The sequence below is a fragment of the Jatropha curcas genome, chromosome 1 (genome assembly GCF_041381405.1).
Source record: "Jatropha curcas cultivar XTBG-Jc1 chromosome 1, XTBG_Jcur_1.0, whole genome shotgun sequence".
NCBI classification, from domain to species: domain Eukaryota; kingdom Viridiplantae; phylum Streptophyta; class Magnoliopsida; order Malpighiales; family Euphorbiaceae; genus Jatropha; species Jatropha curcas.
The window spans coordinates 2,646,254-2,652,253 of NC_143151.1; the positions used below are offsets into that span (position 1 = coordinate 2,646,254).

Genomic DNA, 6,000 nt, shown 5'->3' on the forward strand with positions numbered 1-6,000 from the left:
ATTGACTTTGTTTTAGTCAAGAAATCAATGGTTTCATTGACTTTTCTAAAAGAGAAGCAAACATTCTCTATTAGTTATTTTGCCTGTCAGTGGGGTGAGTAAATCCAAGACGGACATCGGTAATATTCCTTCTATGTGTCAAGCAAATTATATGCTCAACGGTAAAATACACACACACACATAGTGTCCCTAACTTCGATGTTATGTCCTTTTATTAGTAGTACGTACGTACGCTTGTATGAAAGGGATCATATATGGTGAAAATTGATGACAAATTTTGCAATTATATGTAAGTTTAATCCTAATTAAAGAAGGATTAATTGATAAATATATTGATAAATGATCATTTAGTGCTTTCTTTGAATTTTAAGTTTATGTACAATGTAAGAAATATTTCCTTTCTCTCTCCCTCTAAATTGCTTATAGATCTAACTAGAGCATTTTAAATAGTGTTTAGTATTTTAACTAAGTTAAAAATACTATTTTTATTATGATAATTACTTGTTTATATCCGATTTATAAACCTATTATGCATCAAACCAATGAAAATTACTTTTTTTTTTTTTTGAAATCAAATGTATTTATAATCATTCAGTGGGAAAAAAAAATATAAAGCGAGAATAATTTTTAGAAAATCTCTATTACGATTGATTTGGTTCATGAATGAGCCGATAGACTAAATCTAGATATCTTTTATTTATACTTTTAAGTGGCATCGCGTTAGAATTTGAAAGACTAAACTATGAAACCTTATTCCCTTCTATGTTTGATGAGACACAAGTAAATCAGCTAGTGTTGCATGTGAGTCCAATTGGGTCAAGTTTTTAAAATACCCAATCTGTATATACATGTCAATGGTTTTTTTGACCCAACTCAATCCATTAACTGCGTGAACTCGCAAATTATGAATAAGTTGAGTTAGGTACAGATCTAACTTAACCACTCGGGTCAAAATGTACGATAAAGAATAAAAATAGTTTTAAATAAAATATAATTATTTATAAGGAATAACCATTAAAATTATATATACTTCAAATATAATTATACAACAATTTTTACAAACTGCAATATATTTTCCAATGATGACATTTAAAAATATTTAATAATAATAATAAGCAACAATATTTGAAAATTAAACTTTATAATAAAAAATATAACCAATAAAATTTTAAAAAAACTCAGTAATATATTATACCATAACTTTTAAACTATAATATGTTCCATTAGCAACATTTCAAAATAAATTTATATTTAAGAAAATAATTTTAGAGGCAACGCTACTAAATATTTACATAATTTAGTATTTATATTCAAAATTACAAACTAAATTAAATTAATTGAAATAATTCATAATTATGCTCACATATACACATATATGACATTTTTACGAGTTGGATTGAGTCTATGGATTTACTTATTGAACCTGTGATCCAACCCAATCCATAAATTATCAAAATGACAATCTATTATATTTTCAAACCCGTCGAGTTGCGCATAAATTATCAAAATGACAATCTATTATATTTTCAAACCCGTCGAGTTGCGCTCGGTTGGATCGAGTTGCTCAAGTTTGGTCGAGTTAGAACGGATTATATGCAGCCCTAAAATCAGTTGTTAGAACAATTAATAGATAATAAAATAACTAATTTTGCCAAACAATGTCTTAGTATATACACAAACAGTTTGTCTAAATATAAATATTAAAATTATATTTTAATATATTATACCCACGAGAATAGTTCAAGTGTAAAACATATTTAAATTTAATGGACAATTTTTATAAAATTAGTCTCATATTAAAAAAAATGTGGAAATTCTCGTGGAAATAAAAAAAAAGTCATCCTCTTTTGTAATTAGGGATGCCAATAGGGTCGGACGAGAATCTGCGTCCCCATGCATTTAGTTCAAAAACCTTTTATCTGTATCCGATGTATTTATCTACTGGTTGTGATATTGCTCAACGTGTGCGCGAATATTTATAAATTATTTGAATTATAAATATTATTATAAATTATTTTATTATTTCATTATATTATTATTTTAAAAAGTTTTTAATCTATAACTTCATAATTGGAAGTACTTTTGATAAAATGTTAGGAAATAATAATAATTAAAATTTTTCTTCAAAAAAAATTAGCAATGTTTTTAGATAGAAAATATAACTATTTTCATTAGTTTATTAGTGCCTCGCAATGGAGTAGAATATTAAGAAATAAATTATAAATTTTTTATTTGTATTATTTTATATTTATGGATTATTGTCAGTTGCGTAACAAAACATAATTTTTTAACATGAAAGACAAAAAAAAAAAAAAAAAAAAAAAAGCCTCATTTTAAACTTAATTTATTTTAAATCCATTTAAAATAAAGATTATAATGGTAAAGTTGTTATATTTTAATAGAAAACGAAAATCAATCGTATAGATATATGTTATAAAGAATCTTTTGTGTTATTTCTTGTTGTCTAATACCTCAGCACAAAGTTGATACCAAAATAAGAATTCAATGTAGGAAGATACCATAACATGAAAGAGTTATAAAAGAACTATATAAAATTCAAAATAACTGGATACAATTAATATATTTTGGATTTTATTATATCACTTATCATATTTATGATAACCTCTAATCCAAATATAACGTCAGTTTAAAAAATATATATGAAAAAAAAATATTTGAATATTGATATATTAATTTAAATATTGATATATTCATCAAATAACTAACTCAGCCAAACTTTTCATGATTACAACGTCAAAAGTCATATGAGCAATAAAAAAAACATAATTTGATTGGAAAATTTTCTAATAAAAGCTTGTTGAATCTCGTTACTACTGTCAGTTGACTTTCTCCATTGATTGTTTCTCGCAACTTACCCTTCCGAACAATTTTGTAAATAGTAGATCTTGTTACTACTGTCAATTGATGGCATTCTTCAACTTACCAAGAACATTACTGAAAATAGCGGCTGCTGGCTGCGTCCAGTTCACCGTAAAAAAAAAAGAAAATGAAATTCTATGAGTATTATGAGAAAGGTAGATAGAAATTAGAACAAAACTAAATAAATATAGAAGAAGTTAGCAAAACAATTTCGTTGATAGAAGCACAAAAATTAAATAAATTAGAAAAAGGAAAAGAAGAGGAAAGAAAGACCAAAAACGCTACCTGGAATATAATTGAGAAAGAATTTATATTGCATTCGAATTTGAGAAGTTGAGACAAAAAGAGAAAATTTGTATTGTATTTGAATTAATATTCTTGTTCCTATCTAACTATCACCTTCAATATGTTTAATTATTTATAAATCATAATTATCTATATTTACTTGTTGAAAAATATATATTCAATGAAATTGTAGAAAATTTAAAAAAAATCTAAAATTCTTAAAAAAAAAAAAGATAAATCCAATACTGAACAAAAAAAATGAAATATTGAATTATCTCTTTGTTTCGGCTTTTATATATATATATATATATATATATAATTAATTAAAAATAATTTCATAATTTAAATAAGAACAGTTTTAATTTTTATTGAATTAAAAAAAAGTAAAACAACAATAATTATTTAAAGGGAAAAGTACTTTTTAGTTTCTTAATTTTGACCTAATTAATTAACTCGTCCCTCTATTTTAATAAACTTTATAAGTAGTCCTGAGATTTAGTTCCGTCAAACTATTTCATTCTTTCGATCAAAAAAAGTCATTCCAACCGTTAGTCAATTTAGAAAAGTGCAGTCTAAAGTGAGAGAAGAAAATTAAAGACAAAATTAACCTCATATCCAAATTATACCTGAATCAGCGAGCCCCTAAACACCCAAATTTCAACCTTAGATTAAATCTCAACAAAATTTCCAATGATTTTGCTCAACCAACTTAGGTAATCAGTATTGAGAAAGAATTTGAAGCTTACCTTATCAAAAAAAGCTACCAAAATCTCTTGGTATAATCGGAGATGGATTGCTAATTCTTCACTCCCTGTTTGACACAAGAAGGATCAGAAGAAGCTGGTTTGTGGCGTGAAGAGGAAGCCGACAATGGGCTCGGGTAACAGAAACAAGCAACTAGCCATTGGTTGGTCGGGAATGAAGAAGTAGTTATTATTTCACCTCTTTAGTCGATTTCGTGTAACAAAGCGAGAGAAAATCGATTCTTATGTAAGAAATAGGAATAAGAGATCGAGGTTTTTTGGATAAAAGCTGATTTTGTCAAGTCCTAGCCAGAGAGGAAAACTGTTGCAACAATGACAGCTTTGGTCCTCTTAATAAAATGGCAACAACAGTTCAAAGAATAGAGAAATCGGTGAGAATTTTTTGTTTAAAAGGACGTAAAGCTTCAATTTGTAGATTGCCGTCGTCGATCGATAATGGAGGAGTGTGAAGTTCTTCTGGTTCTGCGCAATTAGGAAAAGAAGAAAATGAGAAATTGCGCTTTTCAAGTGAGGATATTTTAGTCTTTTCAGTCTTGTTTAACCTTTAAAGGATGAAATAGTTTAACAGAGTTAAATCTCAGTAACTATTTATAGAATTTATGGACACAGAGAGACAAATTAATTAATTAATTTAAAATTCAGGGATTAAAATATACTTTCCCCTTATTTAAAAATTCTCCATAAATGGATAGATAAATCCATAAATCGCATAGTAAATTTGAGTTGGCAGAGCCAGATAGAAAATCCTTACGAGTTGTCTATGCGGATAAAATAAGTAATGCATTCGCACTCCGTTACGTTCCCTTATTGAGTCCCGTTTCATTTTGCATTCGAAGTTGTGAACTTAGTAATACTAGTTTTTGGTACATATAATATTAACTTGCATATATATTTTTTATATAATTACATAACTAAGTTATACCTTAATATAGGTTAAACATAAAAAAAAATATCCAAAACTTTGCAAATCACTCTAACACGACGTTTATATTCCAGAAGTTTTCATTTTAAAACTTAAATATACCAGCATTCTATTTTCAAATTAAAATTAGAATTTAAAATAAAATAATATAAACATGCTACCTGCAATATTAACTCAAAGGCTTGCAAAGCACATCATTTTATGCCTCTTTCGTGCTTCTTCTCTCTCTCTTTCGTTCTCTTGTGCTGGGGTTTTAAAGCAGAGAAAACAACGTCATTGAGTAAGCAATAAATCCCAATTCATTTAAAATCATAGATCTTAAATTAATTCGCTCCAACTCACCATCAACATCAATTCCAGATCCCATATTAGAAAACTTTGAATGGAACCCGAATTTCAATGCGGATACTCCACCATCGAAACCAGAATTAGATCAGCAAAACCTTCATCTCCACCATCAACTATCATCTTTGATTTTTTGGACGAAAATGATTTGAAGGTATTTTTGCTAAACAATTGCTGCTCGAAACCCCTAAAGCCATTGCATCTACCACTCTAATAGATAATCAAAGCACGAATCTGAAACCGGTATTAATCAAGAAAAATCCTATACAGAGTTTTCTTTTGCTTATTATCTTCCTTTTCATCCTTCACATGCAGTATATTTCTTCCTTTTATTGTATTTTATTGTTTAGAGCTTTCTTTTATTTTATTTTATTGTTTAGAGCTTTCTTCGTTTGTTGACTGTTACCATAACAGTGTTTTTCCCACACTGCCCTTTTACTACCCATTAACTAGCCACCTGTAAGATTACTGTTGCCATAACAGTAATTTGACAATTTAACCATTTTATTTTTTTATTTATCCAAAGATATTTTCCCTTTTAATTCTTTTATTATTCCTTAATTACATTCTTACCACAATAATATTATTCTTATCACAATAATATTATGTTTTAATTACGTTTCTGTCCAACATTATTTTTCCACTAACTCTTTTCTTATTCTTTACTTACATTATTGTCATAGTTTTAATTTTGTTATACATTTAAAATTTATCAAATTAGTTTTTTTTTTTTTTTTGTAGAAATAAAGCTTAATATGAATTTTGCATTGCATTTTTTAATACATAATTATAAATGTGTTGAAT

At 27.0% G+C, this 6,000-nt stretch overlaps 1 long non-coding RNA gene across 1 annotated transcript; it reads right to left on the reverse strand.

Moving 5' to 3' along the window:
- Positions 1–2,661: 2,661 nt before the first annotated feature.
- LOC110008847 (uncharacterized) lies at positions 2,662–5,515 on the reverse strand. The gene is made up of 4 exons (XR_002283645.3): positions 5,194–5,515; positions 5,013–5,096; positions 3,912–4,391; positions 2,662–2,975 (listed from the first exon to the last, which is right to left on the reverse strand). It is a non-coding gene; the product is annotated as an uncharacterized LOC110008847 (long non-coding RNA).
- Between the last annotated feature and the right edge of the window lie 485 nt (positions 5,516–6,000).